This window comes from Melospiza melodia, chromosome 1 (assembly GCF_035770615.1).
Source record: "Melospiza melodia melodia isolate bMelMel2 chromosome 1, bMelMel2.pri, whole genome shotgun sequence".
In the NCBI taxonomy this organism is placed as follows: domain Eukaryota; kingdom Metazoa; phylum Chordata; class Aves; order Passeriformes; family Passerellidae; genus Melospiza; species Melospiza melodia.
In genome coordinates this window covers 32057065-32074115 of record NC_086194.1, presented here as the reverse complement: position 1 = coordinate 32074115, position 17051 = coordinate 32057065, and the positions used below count along the sequence as shown (strand labels likewise).

Sequence of the window (17051 nt, the reverse complement as noted above, 5' to 3'; positions counted from 1 at the left end):
CCCCCGATGCCTGTGCCGCTGTTCCCTGCGGCTTCGGCCCCGCTCAGCCTGGCTGGTCCGAAGCTGGTCGTGGCAGCTATGGTGGATCTACAATAACCACCTCCATGGCAAAGTCTGTTCTTGTTACTCAGATTTTGAAAAAAAAAAAATGGTGCACGGGTGCAAATTTTGTCCGTTAAAATTTTCTATGCCATATGCCCAAGCTGTTTGTCAAGTGCAAAATCAACAGCCTCCATAATGATTAGTGGCACAGAACACCTCTCCTACAACGGAAAGCTGAGAGATTTGGGATTTTTCAGTAGTGAAAAGAGGAGGCTTAAGGGTTAACCTTTTTTGCAGCCTTCCAGTACCTAAAGGGAGCCTACAAGAAAGATGGAGAGAGACTCTTTGCAAGAACTATTTATAGGACAATGAGGGTATGGCTTCAGTCTGAGAGTAGGTTTAGATTAGATACTAGGAAAAAATTCTTTACTTTGGAGGTCTGGGACATTGAAACAGGTTGCCCAGAGGAGTTGTGGATGGTCCATCCCTGGAAGTGTTCCAGGCTAGGCTGGATGGAGTTCTGAGCAACCTGGCCTAGTGGAATGAATCTCACATGGCAGAAGATTTGGAACTAGATGGATCTTTAAATTCCCTCCCTATGCCGGCCATTCTATGGTTCTAGGATAAGTCAAAGATGAAAGTACCAAAGGAGGTCTTTACCAGCTGTTCAACAGTTTCATCCTTCAAAGGGAAGAGGCCGTCCTCCCCTCAGTCCCTATTCCAGGCCTCCAACAAACCCTTTGGAAGAGAGGAAATGTAGAAATACCATTGCAGAGTAAGAAAGTGATAGACATAAACATGACACAGGCTGTTTCCAGCCATTGTACAGACAGAAAACACAGGTCACAAGTAGAAAACTACAGGACAGAACAGTCTGGGTTGGAGGGACCCACAAGGATCATTGAATCCAACTCAAGTGTTACATTGTCAGTGAATGAAGGATGTTTGTCCCTACTATGAACATAACATTGCCATGCTCTGAATCTCTGCTCTGTTATGTTGTATTGTAGTGGCAAGGCACCAGAGCAGACCAACTGTTGGGCAAAGGAACTTCCTTCACAGGAAGCTAGGATGTGCATGTACCAGGCTGCTCTGGAAGTATTTGATTCCACCTCAGTGCAGGGTTGGACAGAGTAATTTTCTGAACTCCTTCACAATTCTGTAGTTACAAAGGTTTCTGTTTTATAAAGAGACAATTTTCTTGTGTGTCAGTCACTGTGGTGTGGTTTTATTCCCAGAGCATAACTCCATACTTTTGAAAGGCTTACCCACTGTAGTAGTGAAAATTAAAAACTACATTCCTGAAATTCACCCATTTCCTAACAATGTGCCAAAGAAAAGTACACAAAAAAGTATCACACATAACTAGTTAAGATTGCTTCTTCTCTGTTTTCGACAGTGAAAATGAATATTCACCTCTTGCTCCCCCAAGCTGTCCAACACAGTTATTGTGAACTGAGATTCTAAGGACATCCCACTATTGTACTTTTAAAGAATGTAATTAAAGCTCCCTTATTTCATCTATATATTCCCCAAAACTGCTTGAATTCCTGCTCTATCTTCATGGCAATTTTTCTTTTTGTTTCACAGCAACAACAGTTGGTAAGGGATCATGACCCCACAAATGCTGAATTATTTGTGTTCAGACAAGCAAGTGGTAGTAGCTCACAGTTTACAGCTCAGCCAAATCCCAGTGCCTCCTAGTCAGTGCCAGGGAGCAGCAAGACTAGGGCTTCCTCCTTAGAGAGTCCACTGCCAAGGGCAGCACCCTTCACATCCAAGCAGCTTTGAGGCAGTGACAGGACCTGCTGGTGATCCAGTGGTTATCAGAAGAGCAGGAGACTGGGCCACTTCCAGCACAGGGCCAGAGACAGGGCCACCTCCAGCTCATAGGGCCCAGCCCTGGGGCTGAGCTCCATGAGAGCTCCAGCCCCTGGACAGTGTGTGGGAGTGTATGGTCAGGAAGCAGAGTATGGGGCACCTCCTGAAGGAAGGGATAAATGAAGAACAGGCAAATGTGCTATCGAGGTCACTCTCCTTTTTTTTTTTTTTTTTTTTTTTTTGAGACATGGAAGTTTTAAGTCCTATGCAATCTTTTAAACTTTCACTGGATTTCCATCTGAGGCTGTAGGTACAGTGTTTTTGAAAAGTTTGCTCTAGGGTGCAAAGAGTAAAATCTGTATCAACTCAGCAAGTGATTGAAGTGACAGATAAAAGATGGTGGTGGTGTAGGTGGTTTCAGTAGGGGCACCATGATTTTAATTTTTTATTTTTACCATCCATAGTTACTCCTATACCACCTACTCTTTCCCAAATTCCAAATGTCACTCTTGCTCAAATTCTTTCTGCCAGCTTAAGCTTTCTGAGTCTGCCCCTTTCAGCATTGTTCCCATGAACCAACACCTTCCCTTTGCACACTGACATGGTTGTTCTCTGTGGGTTTTGATTGAAGTCAGCAGCAGTCACCTGTTGAGTTACATGAAAGAACAATCAGGTCTGAGGATGTATTTCTGTTGGCACAGGGGTTCCGACTGCTAATGGGGATCTATGAAAGTAAAACATCAGAAACAGGAAAAAAATAAGAAAACGGCTTTCATTACCACTTTCTTTCAGGCTCAGAACTTTAGAAGTGTGTTGTCACCCAGGAAAAGAGCACAACATGGAAATGTGTGGGCGAGCAGAGACCTACTGAAATATGAGGTTCCTGGCAAGATGTAGCTCAGGCATAGTATCACATGAGGGTGGCTGGTTTGCACAACAGCCCAAACTAAGAAAATCCACTTAATGCGGAGTCTCTATTGCTTTGTGTCTCTCACAGTGTGTATATATTTTAACTACAAAGAGCTTAGCTCCTTGTTTTTGATACTTTAATCATCTTTTCTCTCTATCCATATGTACAGTTTTCCGTCTCTCTTGTTTGTTAGTTCTTCTATGTTTTGTTTCTGTTTTTCTTATATTTTAATTTTCTTTATTTTCTCCGACTTTTTCCTGTGTGACTTTAATTCCCTGTGTCTTGCTTTTCCCATTATTTTTTGCTACTTTCTTTCCTTGTTCTAATAGCCACCCATTTCTCCACCTCAAAAATATTCTCTCACCCTAAATCCCCACCTGTATGTTGCATTTTTTTTTTCTTTTTTTCTCCCCCTTTTTAAGGTCCCAGACTCTCTTCTTTATCACTTCTGGCTTGCTCTTCAAGCTGTCTTTAGCATTCATTGATTTTTCACCTAACACACTGACTGATATTTTTGAGCCTATTAGGCATGACTCTCCAGAGCACGGTGGGGCTTGTAATGCTGAACAGAACAACATCAAATATCTTTACAAAGGGGAAAAAAAAAGAGGGGGCGTGAAGGGGGAGGGAAAGACAGCTGTCTGCGTGCTCCAGTTTCATTGGTTCCCTTCCCTGCTCTCTGCCAGCCCTTGCATAGGTTGCGTTTGGACAGAGAGAGACGAGAGGCCGGCAGCTGCAAACAGCAGAGACAGTAATGACATGGTGGCTTCACAAAACTGTAAGTCCAGTTGTAGGGGAGCTTGTATTACCTTAAAAATGCTGCAGCCCTTAGACACAAGGTGCTGAACTACTATAAGACCACATTGTTTGACTGAAGCTGGGGGTGTGGTGACAATATTTATATAAACATATGAAGGAGTAATTTTTGTCTGCCAGGATTGCGTAAGATCAAGTATCAGATAACCATATTTCTGAATGGAGCTTATTTGCCAGCCCAAAGGCTCCTTTGCCAGTTCTTTCATGCTCCCTTTGTGCTCTTGCTGTTGCTTTGCCATGGAACTCAAATGTTTCCAAAGAAATAAATATGCAGGTTTGGGTGCATATTTACTCTTATGCTTCTGGTGGGTTTGCTGTAAACTGTCTCAACTCCATCAACAGCAACTTTGAAGAATTTGGTGATGGCATAGCATTACTGATCAGACAGAGCCTGGACTGGAGCCACAGTGGAAATCGTGTACTTGGCAAGCAAGCCCCTTCGGCATTGTTCCACATGATCCCAAGTAAACCAAGCAAGAGGTATTTGACCTGCTTGGAATCTGTGTAAAATATCTATTGACAACACCAGGGGAACCCGAGCAGTGATTTCTTTTGTAGCATCCTCTCTTTGCAAATGCATCAGCGTGGGGAATCTCAGACAGCACAGGACTGGATTTGGAATCCTGCCTTCAGGAAGACAAGTAGCAAAAATGAATGCTTCAGTTCTGAATGCCATGGCCCTAACTTCTCCAGGCCTGAAACACAAAGCTTCCCTTCTTTGTACTGCATTCAATTGTACCTGCTTCTCGCTCGCCTGATGTTCTCCTAGGATTTTCTCATGTCATTACTGTGTTGCAGCTACTATGAGAAAGCAGGTATGTCTCAGGCACTGAATCAAACGCTTATTCTGAACAGGGTTTATGTGGCTCTTAGACAGGGCCCATGCGCTCTGACTCTGCTACTGTATCAGCTCTGACTATTGGATGACATTGTATCAGACATTGTGAAAGTGAGCTTTTAGTTTAGGAAGAGAAGTTAAATCTACCTGACGTTGCTCAAGACATCAGACTTTGTTTCTTGTCACGGTAACAGGAGACAGCTGCAATCCAGGACTTCAGCATATCCAAGGACACAGTGTAGAAATTGACTTCAGGACATTCACTGAGAAGCTTCCCCACCAGGTCAAAAATGTGTTTTTCCAACACCCAGGACCATGTCATCCAGCACAGAGATGATCTGCTTACCTTAAGGGAGTGATAATTGTCTTCTGTATTCTTTTCTATGCCCAATCTATCACAAGTTTAAAAACTAAAATCAAGTCTTGCCTGAAGTACGTTTGAACTCAGGGAGTTACTTGATTCTACTTGTCATTGCTATGAAGTATTTTTGGCTTCTCTCCTCCTGTCTCAAGCTCCTGTCAAGTGTAAGTGTCTGCAGATAACTTGCCTTCTCCTTTCTCCCAAGCCAGAGATCCCCTGTTGGCTAAGTGTGTGACATACCCTACCATCATCAATCCTAGATTAAGTAGGGAAGGAAAAACCTTGAGATGTAGTTCCTTCTGATGAGGACATAGATACTCTTAAATATTAAAAAAAAAAAAAAAAAAAAAAAAAAGTGGGAAAGCCATGTGTAGAATAAAGTCTGACAGAAAATCAAGGACTTTTCTTTGAGGTAGACAAGTTCACATAGCCAGTGACCACTTGAAAGTAATTAAATCAGTAACTGAAAAGGCCTTAGTGAAGATTGCCAATGGATGAGCTCATGAGCTTGACTGCCAGGCACAGTCCCCAGAGGCCCTGATGGGTCAGTCTGTTGATCTCAGTGTGCTGGGAGCTTGAGGGATCATAGTCTTCTTGTGTCAGCGTGGCCAGGAGAGAGCAGCAGGATGCGCAGATACCACACACCTCCATGAATCACCTAACCCTAGCGTTGTCTTCCATGGTTGTTACAAAAGCTTGCAACACAGCGACTCCTTCCTTTTGATCTCGAGCCTGGAGGTGGTTGTGGTGGTTTAACCCCAGCCAGCAAGTAAGGAACACTCAGCTCACTGAGGCTGGCTGCCTCCTGCCTCCAGTGGGATAGAGAGGAGAAACATCTGGGTTTACATAAGAACAGTTTAATAACTAAAATAAAACATAAAACACTAAACACTGAACATAAATTATTATTAATAATAATAACAATGAAAATGTAGGCAACAAAGAGAGAGAGAAATAAAAATAAAACCCAAGAAAGACAAATGATGCACAATACATTTGTTCATCACCTGCTGACATTCAGTCCAAGCCTGAGCAGCAATTGTCTCCTCCTGTCAACTCCACCCATTTATGTATTGGGCATGGTATTCTGTGGTATGGCAATCGCTGTGTCTAGTTTGGGTCAGCTGTCCTGGCTATGATCCTTTCTGGCTGCTTGTGCACCTGTTCACTAGCAAAGCTTGGGAAACTGGAAAGTCCTTGATTTAGAGCAATTATTTCTCAGCAGCACCTAAAACATCAATGTGTTATCAACATTATTCTTATACTAAATGCCAACCCCACAGTATTGTACCAGCTACTAGGAAAAAGAAAAATTATCTCAGCCAGGATAGCAGAGAGCATGTTTTCCCCATCAGTGACCCCATCAGATGCAGTTGAGTGTGTATCCAAGTCTACTACCACTTCCTATCAAAATGGTTATTTTAATTTCCTAAATAATCTCACCTGCTATTGATTTTCCCAGCCCAAAATGCTGCCAGGGCACTGAGATAGGGGAACTCTACTTTGGGTCTCTGCATGACTAGTTATTTCCTTGACTTGCTCAACAACATCCCTACACACTAGTCTTCTCACCAAAAAAGGGCTGAACTTATTATCATTAATCTTGTACTTCTCATTCTAGAAATCTCTTTTTGCTGCTGAGCTGCCCCCACCTGCATTTGCAGAACTCTTCTCATAGAGCCAGATGTGATGCTCAAAAAGATCCTGTCTTTGTCATCATTGACAATATATGACAACAGAGAAAGTTGTGTCTGATGTAACCAAGTTTGCAGTCTCATTTTATGTGGCCCATTGTGTGCAGGAAACCCTTCTGGCTCAGGAAGTCTGCCTGCATCTGTGCTGCCACCGAAAGCACTGCTGCTCTGCCCACACACATGTTTTTTGCTCAGTTCATCTTCCAAAAATGGAGGCACTGTGATGGCAGATGTGGTGATAGGTTCAGGGCATGTAATATTAATTGTTTAAAGTTGTTCAACTTAAACAGTTCAAGGACAGAATCACAGAATATGCTGAGTTAAAGGGGACCCATCAGGATCATTGAGTCCAACTCATGGACTCATGACCTCTCTTACCTATTCCTTGCAGTGAAACCAGGCTGTCAGTTTACAAAGTACCAGAAGATGGGAAAGTGGGATGAAGTTCAACCAGGATACTAGTTAACATGCCTGTAATAAATGTAGGCATAAACAGGATACCCTATGTTCTGTGTTATTTGCAGTTTGTAATCCAAATTTTTTATGTGGTAAAAGTGACCTAGTTCTGCACAGGTCTTGTATCAATAAATGTAGATGAAAGCTGCATGAGGGACATGTGTCAGTTCTTGTTTGAGAAATCAATGAATGTACCTGGAATTTCAAGTCTGCAGGTACAGCAGATGGAGGGGGGAATGGGAGGAAGATTTTTTTCCTCACTGAACTCTAATCAAAAAGAAAACAGATGAAACAAGCACGTTCCATAGTCTCAAATATATTTTCTAACCTTGACTCTTCAATAGGATACAGTTTTACTTTCATGAAATTTCTGAGGGGAGGGAACCAAGAACACGATCCATAGACTCAATTTTTACCTAGCTCCAAGTCTCAGTGCATTTTATCATAGAAGAATATCCCTTGCAAAAGAATTGCATTGACAAGGGTCCAGATAGGAGTAAACTTGTATTAATAGAGAATTTCAAGTACCCAGGATTAATGGCTCAAATACTACTGAAGGATATAGGTAAGAGTAGCAAATTCTTGTTCCCACAAAGGAGTGCTTTAAGCAGTAGGTGGCTTTGCTGGTGTGCAAGAGATTTAGTGCTAAGTAACAAATGAGATCTGATTTAAGAAGTAATTATAGCTGACTCTCTCTGTCACAGTAGCTGCAAGATAGTGAAGATTAGTGTAGTAATCTTAACTGTAGAATGGGTGTCCACAGGCATAAAACCAAGAAATCAAAGACAAAGTACTTTAGAAAATACAATCCTTAAAATCAACCTGATATTTAACTGCACTATAGCATAATGATTGAAAGAACTAACATACTGCATTAGATAGTTTATTTGAGTAATAAATAAGCCTATAAAGAGTTAAAAGCAGCCCCCATGATGCCAGGGGGAAGCATCAAGAACAGTGTCATCTGAATTCTGCAGCTGATGAATGTGTCAGAGAGGTTCTGTGAGGAAATGTAAGATTCAAGTGGTCAGAAATAAATCTGAAAGAAGATAAATATTTGGAATCAAAGACCTGCAGGCATCAAGAGATGCATTAAGCTGTCTTGAGAGAATGGATCAAAGTCAGCAAGAGATCTAACCTCTGAGATGTTGCTATTTAAAACTAGCGGACCACCAGGGCATGAATTTCTGAAAGGCAAGTCACTGTCAGAAACTGTCATGAAAATATTTAGTACTAAAAAAATTGCTAATTTAAGTTACAACTTCCTGTTTCTTTGAGACTGTAATAAAAGTAGCAAGAATGAAAATTCAGCAGGATCCACTTGTTTGCCTCTTCCTCAAAGGAATGGAGAAACTCTGAGGAGTATTTTTCTAACCTCTTCTTAGAAAGTTGAATGGTGGAGATTATACCTCATCTTTATGGTAACCTATTTCTGTCTGTAGCTATCCATAGAGTCAGAAGGTTTTCCTGTTTTACCCTAAACCTTTCCAGCTGTCATTAAAGCCAGCAAGGTTCTGCCATGCCTTCAGTGTCATGAAGCACAATCATGAAAAGGGATCCCTGCTTTTCAGAATTTTCTACATATTGGAAGGTTGAGATATTGCCTCCACACCTCCATCAGCCTCTATTTTTTACAGCAAATATTACCTCTCCCTTTTTCAATAATTTTCCATATTTTAAACCATTTTAAAGTGTTCTTCTTTATGTACTGTTGTATTAGACTACTCCAAAGAGAGGCTTCTGAAAGGTGAGTAAAGAAAAACAGTTACTAATTCTGCCTTACATATGACATATCTATTAGAATGTCCCAGGATGAGTTTTTCTGTTTTCCCATCAGTGTGGTATCATTGATTCTATTCAATATGTGGTTTAATGTAACAGCCAGGTCTCTTTCTACAGAGCTGTTAGTGTTCTCAATTTTGTATTTATGTGTTTGATTTTCTTCTAACTTCAATATGGTACTTGGTCACTGTATTTATTGAGTTTTGTCTTATTGATTACAGACCACTTCTCCCATTTATCAAAGTAATTTTGAATTCTAATCTTTCAGCTTCCTTGCACCCCTTTTCTTTGGCGTTTTTGAGTGTGCTCTCCATTCCATCAACCAAGTCTTAAGTGAAAATTTTGTGTTGTATCAGATTTTGGCCAGACCTTACCAGACTTATAATCAGATATATCATATATCCTTTCTATTTGAAAACAAAATATGAATAAGTCTAGGAGTATTTTCTGCAAGCAATTATGCACATATTGTGTACAGCAAGTTAGCCCAGGACAAAATATTTCTGTGCCCTGTTAATGAGAAGGCCAAGTAAGGTAGTGCTCAAAGATTCCCATAAGTCAATATACATCTCTGCTATTGCCTTTTTGCTATGAGACAGATAATCTGTTAAAGGAAGAAAACACAGCAGTTTATCAAACATTTTTTTGCAACAAATCTTTTCTGCCTGTTTGTTTTTCACTGACCCTCCAGGTGTTTTAAAAGTGTCAATTTAATAATTTATTAGATTATTGTTCTTGATGTTGAAATGATGTTGACTGCTGATTTTTCCTTTCTGAAGATGATATTTTATTCTTCCCTATTCAGACTACCCATTGTTCAAGAATTCTTGAAAACAGCGATGACAATGCAGTGTTTTAAATGTTTTAATTCTAGGACCACTTCACAGAAAATATCTGAGGTAAATATTTAGATACTGTGTGGACATAAAAATTGTGTCTCTGTTCTTGGTATTAATATTTGACACTTGCTTCAAGAGGAGAAAATTATGTAAACACTTTAAAAGACAAAATTTGCAAGACATAAAATAAGGTAAAATAACTTTTCAGAAGAAAAGTTGTATAATTACTTTATTACTGTTCTCTGTAGCTTTAAGACACTTTTCCTTCTAAATATTGCTGAAGCTTATTAGAAGAAGCTAGTTAAATACTTACTAATTTTCTCTATCCAAACTACATTCTAATAAATTACTGGTTGCCAAATTGCTTCTTTGAAATAAGTCAGTGGCGAAAAGAATTAAAACAGGAACAAAAGAATAGAGGTAGTAAGACATAGAAATATTGAGATATACTGTATTTACACACAACTGGCCATGTTTATCCCCTTACCCCTCAATTTTCTCACTCTTGCTCCTCCCCAAATCACCTAAACATCTCCCTTTTCCTGCCTTTGGATCTTCCCCTAAACATTATGTAGTAAATCCTGCACAACTTGAGAATGCTTTTCTCCTGCATTGAATGATGTATCCCAGCCCTAGGCAGCACCTTTGCTTGGTCTGAAAGGGGATCTAGAGAGCTGTTTGCTTGCAGCACTTTGTCATGATGGCTTTTCCACGTGGACACTGGGTCCCTCCTGGGACAGTCCAGGGAGGGGCCCAAATGAAGTGTTTGTTTCTTGGTGGTCCTTGGTTCAGGTTGTGCTATGGCCAGCATGACCAAGGCAGTGATTGTCCCCTCGTACTCGGCACCAGTGAGGCCACACCTTGAATCTGCTCAGTTTTGGGCTCCTCACTACAAGAAAGACACTGAGGTGCTGGAGAGTGTCCAGAGAAGGGCAACGGAGCTGGGGAAGGGTCTGGAGTACATGTCTCATGTGGGAGCTGGGGCTGTTTATGCTGGAGAAAAGGAAACTCAGGAGGAACCTTACTGCTCTCTACAGCTGCCTGAGAGGAGACTGTAGCCAGATGGAGTTCAGCCTCTTTTCCCAGCTAATCTGGGATAGGACACGACGAAAAGGCCTCAGGTTGCACCAGGGAAGGTTTAGATTGAATATGAAGAAAAATTTCTTTGCTGAAAAGATTGCTAGGACTTTAAACAGGCTGCCCAAGGAAGTAGTGGATCACCATCTGTGGAGGTGTTTAAAAGGCATGTAGATGTGACAGTTAAGGACATGGTTTAGTGGTGGATTTGTCAGTGCTGGATTAACAATTGAACACAATGATTTTACAGATCTTTTCCAGTGTAAATGATTTCTTTGATTGTATGAGTCTAGGTTCCTGCCTGCTACTCTGCCTTCCCTGTACTCCTCTGGACTTGTGGAGATTGGTCCTCAGTGGTCTGATGGCTTCTGTGATGGGTCTGAGGGCAGCCCAACAGGGTAGAATTTAATTCCCCATCCTTCCACTGTCTCTCTGAGCATCCTTGTGGGTGTGCTGGTGAGCTTTGTCACACAACTGAATAGTTCTTCTGACACAGATAGCACTCAAGATAATAATAAGAAGGAAAAACCAACAAAAACCCAAACCACCCTTCTTCCACCAAATAGTTGTAACCTTTCAATTGTAACTGATTTTTGTTGGTGAAATTTAAACCCCTCTGGAGGAAAGCACCCATTTGCTTTTGGTCTTGTAAGTACACATATTTGATGCTATGCCTTGTGGGATGTGATTACTGGAATCTATTCCTTCTTCACTAATAAGGAAAAAAAAATCAGGAAAACAGTGAAGAAAATGTGCCATTTTACATTGGTCATACTTTTATGGTTTCTTTAGTGTTTTCTTTTTACCTTGTTTTTGATGATGATGGAAAGAAAAGAAGTTATTTCTTTTTTGTAAAGAGCTTCATGTAGATTGCCAAGACTCACTTCCAAAGAGCTGAAAGTCACATTCTAAATCATAACAAAATTCTTCCCTTTTCGTCAATTTTCAGTTATTATGTGAGTTTAAGAGAGAGTTAAAAAAGAGAGTTGCTTTTGGATACTCCTTGGAATTACGTGGTGTTCAAAGAAGCTGTTGCTAAGAAATTCACAGTTCAAGTTTTTCTTCTTAGCAGAAGAATATGGCCATCAGCAGCTCTCCATGTGCCTTAGAGGAACACCTTCATTTATAGCTATATAGTTAAATTTATATTTTAGAACACAGACAAAGTTGCCTGGCATGAAAGACAGCTTTCCTAGGCAGCAAATTTACTGTACATTGAAATACGCAGCTCACAGAAGTGGACAGAACCAATCTGACATCATGCAGCCTGTTCATATTAGTGTTCTCATGAAGAGCTACTAAAGAGTTGTAATGTCGGAGTTATGTCTCTTGTATCAGTGGATAACAACTCTGCACTGGCTAGATGCCTTCTGCTGCTCTCTAAGCTGAACAGGAAATCTAATTCATCTCATGTGGTTTCCTGATGAAATATATGCTGGCAATGACAAACGTATGAGCGCTGCTAAATTCAGTTGCTAGATAGTGAAAGATATCTTCTGTGTTTTTGTTTTTGTTTTTGTTTTTTTCCCCTACGATGAAACATTAAACTTGCCAAACAAATGACTAAAGGTAAACATAAAATATAATATGCAAATGGCTTCTCTCTTTACTTACCTGAAAAATAATAACTAAAACATAATTAAGAGAGAGAGATTTCTGATTTAATATGTATATTTTACATATTTAAAAATGGGAGATATTTTCAATTAAGTAATATCTGTCCTGAAGCTTCACAAGAGCACTTCACAGCTCTCAGGTAAGCTCTCCATTGGTGCTTATCTGAGATGACTAAAGAGCATGAATGAAGTGCCAAACTCCTTGGGTACCATTAACTCTCCCTCTTTGGGAAAGTATGCATTCAATCACTAGGGAGGGAAAACAGCCAGACAGTGAAAGCAGCCAGACGGTGGCTGCTGAAACCATACAGCGGTGCAGGTGAAATATTTGGCTATGAACAACTAAACTATTTTGTCAGTTTGGCAATAAATTTTATTCTAAGTACAATTCCCTGGTCCACATCCAAGTGCTGACAGTAGCTGTTTTTCCTTGTTCAAACAGAGAGTGAGAAGGGAAACAACTGGGATAACCAAAGTCAAACCTTCTGTTTCATGTGATCAGGGAATACTTTGTGCAAAGTTCCTGCAGTCCCTGTATAAAGCTGAGATAGCTGGCACAGCAAAGAGGTAGCAGCTCTGGAAGCAAAAAACTGGCACGCTGGAGCTTATGCTAGTTTGATCCCTTCTGCTATTCTGTATTAGAGGACGTATTGTAGATTCTTTATTTTCTACTTTTATTTAAAAATTATTTTTCTTTTGACAGAGTTTGTAATTTACCATTTTTAGTTACAGAAACATTTAACATCTGTTCTTTCTCTCAGTTTGCTTGTTCTTGACAATGCTTGTCTCAGAAAAGCCATGATCTTTCAAATCATGGTGGTCTATACTGATCTCACTGGTCATTGCAGCACTAGCCATTAGCAAACACAATTCTACACTAACTAATTAAAGTCTTCTGGTTTTGGCATTTAGTTTGTGTGCTGATTCACAGCTATGTACTTACTTGTGCCGGGTTCATATGCAGCTGTGTGTCTTCACAGCTGCCTTTTGCCAGTTTGAGAAGGTGCTCTTCCAAAAAGAATGATTCTTCTTCCTCTTCTTGCCCAGGTGTGCATTACCATCGATTTCCTTGTGGTTGTACCAGTGTGGCCATGCAGCAACTCAGAGAAACTCACTTAATCCAACTGGAAAAAACACTCACTCAGAGAAACTCACTTAATCCAACTGGAAAAAACACTCACACAAAATATATTTTCTCAGCTAAGTTGTTTCAGCTGACGGTGGTGATGAAGCAGCACACCCCCAATACAAGGGGAAGGTGAGAAGATGTGGCCAGGCACAAACTAGAATTGCACCCTTTCAGCAGAAGTGAAGATCAGCTACAAGAGGTGTGACACCTTTTCTTCACTGTGGGGTTAGCAGAACACATCTACACCTATTCTCTTTGCTTTCATGAGGCCCCTTCTTCTTTCTCTCCTTTGTAAGAGGCTCAGTGATGCTCTGAGGCTGTGCTTGTGTCATAGCTGGAAAGAGAGGCATGACATTTGTACTCCTGAGCTGCCTCTGCTGGCAGCATGGCCCACATGAACACCTTATAGCTGTTACTTAGCTCAGGTTTCAAGCCCAGACTCCACAATTACCCACAGTGGTTTTCAGCTTCAACCTGTGTACAGGGACAAGTTGACTGATGGAGGTACTAGGAGGGAAAACATAAGTAGGAAATGCAAGCAGGAGAAATTAGTCTGACCTTAGGACACATGGGGCAGAGTTACCTTAAGTTATAACAAGTGAACAAATAAGCCCAGAATGAGGACTGTCTCACAAGGACTCAGCATGAGATATGGTATATGAGCAGCATCAGGACATGTGGTGCCCTTGCAGTGATTTTAAAGCATATAATTAAAGTTTCATAGAATATGTGGATGAGCTTAAAAATAAGCAGTAAGGATGAAACAGTAACCATTCTCAAAGCAATTGTGAAAGTTGATCCCCTGTCTATCATGCTGCTGATGCAGATATTTACAAAGAGAGGCTAATGCTACTTTAACTGGTGCAATACATTAACACTCTCTGGAGAGCTACGATGGCATGTGACACAGGTTGCACTAGTATCCTCTTTGGCCTTGCTCCTAGACATTTCTCTTAAGACAAAAGCTGAACTGAGTGATCAGGTGCTATCATTTCACTGGGTTTACAAGTCTCACAGTACTCTATAATCTGGAGAAGCTCCTCGGCTGGACATTTCATATGCTTAAAGAATTTCAGGTGTGAACTATGTCAACCTTTTTTGGTTTTTAATTGTTCTTCATTGTAGGCATTTTTTAACTTAAAAAAAAAAAAAAGATTCTTGATGAGCCCAGTATCTCCCAGTCACAAGTTAATGACCATTGTTGCCAATTCTGCTATTTGGCTTCCGGGAAGAGGATTCATATGCTAAAAGTTGTGTACTGTGCCATAGTTTGGGAAGAACTTGTTGGTGTTAGCCCCAGTGTCTGATCTTCTAATTTCAGCAGAAGACTCAAACATCTGAAGAATGTACCCGGGATATGACTCTTCAGCAGACACCAAATGCGCTCCAGAAAAGCACTGAAAGTACCACTTTAGTATGAACAAACCTGCTCTACCTACTTGAAATTTTTAGCCTATATGTGAAGGAATGCAAGAGTCAGCAGTGACTGTAAATTATCTCAGTGGCCAAGAAGGCTTTGCTCCCCATGTCCTTGCTTCCTTCCTTCCTGATCCACATGTTCCTCTCTCAAGCACCCATCCTTCCTTGTTCAGGTTATAACAGGCTTTGTTGTGAATTGACGTGACCCACTGCTGACTGAAATTGTTCCCAAAGAGACATCATTAGCTGTGGAACTGGCATAGTGCAAGCACCAGGAGTGAGTGGTCAAAAAGGGGCAGAAAGGAACGGTGGGAAGGGCAGGTAGCAGTTAGTGCATCAGCTGTGGAAGAGTTTTGAGTCGGCTTCCTAAAGCTGTGGAACGCCTTGAAGATGAACAGTCTGTCTTGCAACTAGTAAGGTTCTATAAACTCTGGTTAATAATATTGCTAAAATTACTAATGAAGGCAAAAACTGGAAGGTAATGCTCTTCAAGCCTGTCTTTGCTGCAGGTATACCACTGATAATGGAGTAATATGCAGCTGAAACTTAATTGGAACACTAAGGAAAGCTTGAGCTATTTATGGTATTTAATAATTTAATAGTACCAAGTGCACTGATTGTAGTAGTATTCATTTTTCTATTTAATTTAGTTATTACTTCTATTTCTTAATTAATAATGCAAGAGTGTATTTTTGTGTAGCACTTTTTTGTGAGCAGTTCCCATTTTGCACCAGTATTTAATCAAGATCTTCCTGCTGTTTGCAAAAAATTAGTACATTGCAGTATAGACACATTCTGAAAAATTACTTGAGTCTGTAATATATGAGATCACTGCAAGGCTCATAAAGAGGATCTTATCACTAAATGTTTATTCCAGGATGTGTAAGAGCCCTCTAATTTTTACATTCTTATGTTTACAACTCTCAGGTAAAAACAGGGAGTTTTATTTCTCCCACTACAGCTGGGATTTCAAAGCATGGAGATGTTAAAGTCTGTACTCAAAAAGTTATTTAAGATATGGATCCCATTTTATGACCTGCCTAGAATGCAAAGAAAAGCTTTTGTGGAACAAGCACTGAACTTACATCTGCCAAATCCAAGAGGATCTTCCTTACTACTGGACTTTACTGTCTCACTAAGGTTGCAATAAAGGGTTCTTTAAAGCTGGGTTTAGAGTACTTTGTTGAGTAGGAAGAAAGATTTTCTTTTTAAGCTAAGTTTTGAATGTAGGTCACAGGAGGGCAGAAAGGATACAAAATAGCTGCTCATGCACATGATGGCTTTTATGGGCAAGGAAAATGAAAGCTGGAATGTTTTTGGGAAAAAACCCAACTTTATCCATGATATGAAAACCAAGCTTAAGTTAAGGAATACTGGGTTGTACTGAAGCCCCAAGGGATTGAAGTCTGTAGAGAATAGTCATCCCACTGGAAAAATAAAGGAGGTCCTCCATAGATTAACTCTAGAATTTTGCAGTGCTCTAGAACAAGATGTTGTTATTTAGAAAACCACTGTGCTGATAGCCTGTGTGCCTACTCAGAATGTATAGGAAAAAAATATAAAATAATCAATTTTAAGCCTATGTCTTAAATGTGAAGAAATAAGATGCTGCATTTGTGTAATGGGGTTGCTTTGGTGTATTGATGGTAAATTACTTCTCAGTGTTTAAGATAATTTATGAGTATAATCATGTGTCTAAATTTTGTACCTCAATTTTATATGAAGTCATTTTTGTTGAGATGTTATTAGTGGACCTGCATGCAGTTTTTATGGCTTAGAAAGCAAATTTAAAATTTAAGTGCATAAAATAAGGAACAAACATTTTCCAAGGGAACTTGCCCTGACGTGAAAGAAATTCTTTTGGGGACCTTTAATCTCCTATGCTTGATATAAGAGACCAGCCTAAAGGAAGAAAAGAAGGTGAATTCTCAACAGGTGACATAGACAGAATATACTTCATTATGACCTGCCTTGTTCTGTGAGATTTATGTATCATTGGTAACAGGACTGGACTTTAGGTCTTTGCATGACCTAGTCAGACTAGTTTTAATTTCCAGAATATAGTTTCACTCAATGAACTTTAAATATTTTCATACTGTAGTATTCAAATTTTAATTTTGTTTTAATTTTATGACATTTTATTAATAAAACTGATTTTATACAATTGTATGGAGAAAAATGAGTATTCAAGTGTTGTCATTTTAGCAGTTCCACAAGTAATGTATTTTCAGTTCACAATATTTTCTTCTAT

General features: G+C 40.0%; 1 long non-coding RNA gene across 4 annotated transcripts in view; it reads left to right on the top strand.

Annotated features, from left to right (window-relative positions):
* Positions 1–17051, top strand: part of LOC134416368 (uncharacterized) — an 18757-nt gene extending 1706 nt beyond the window's left edge. Inside the window, exons 2-6 of one of the 4 annotated variants that reach the window (XR_010027247.1) lie at positions 3460–3551; positions 3932–4404; positions 9526–9619; positions 12695–12819; positions 13300–17050. This is a non-coding gene — a long non-coding RNA (uncharacterized LOC134416368). Of the gene's footprint in view, positions 1–2655; positions 2743–3459; positions 3552–3931; positions 4405–9525; positions 9620–12694; positions 12820–13299 lie in introns of all 4 variants that reach the window. The other 3 variants (XR_010027249.1, XR_010027246.1, XR_010027248.1) reach the window with 3 other exon arrangements.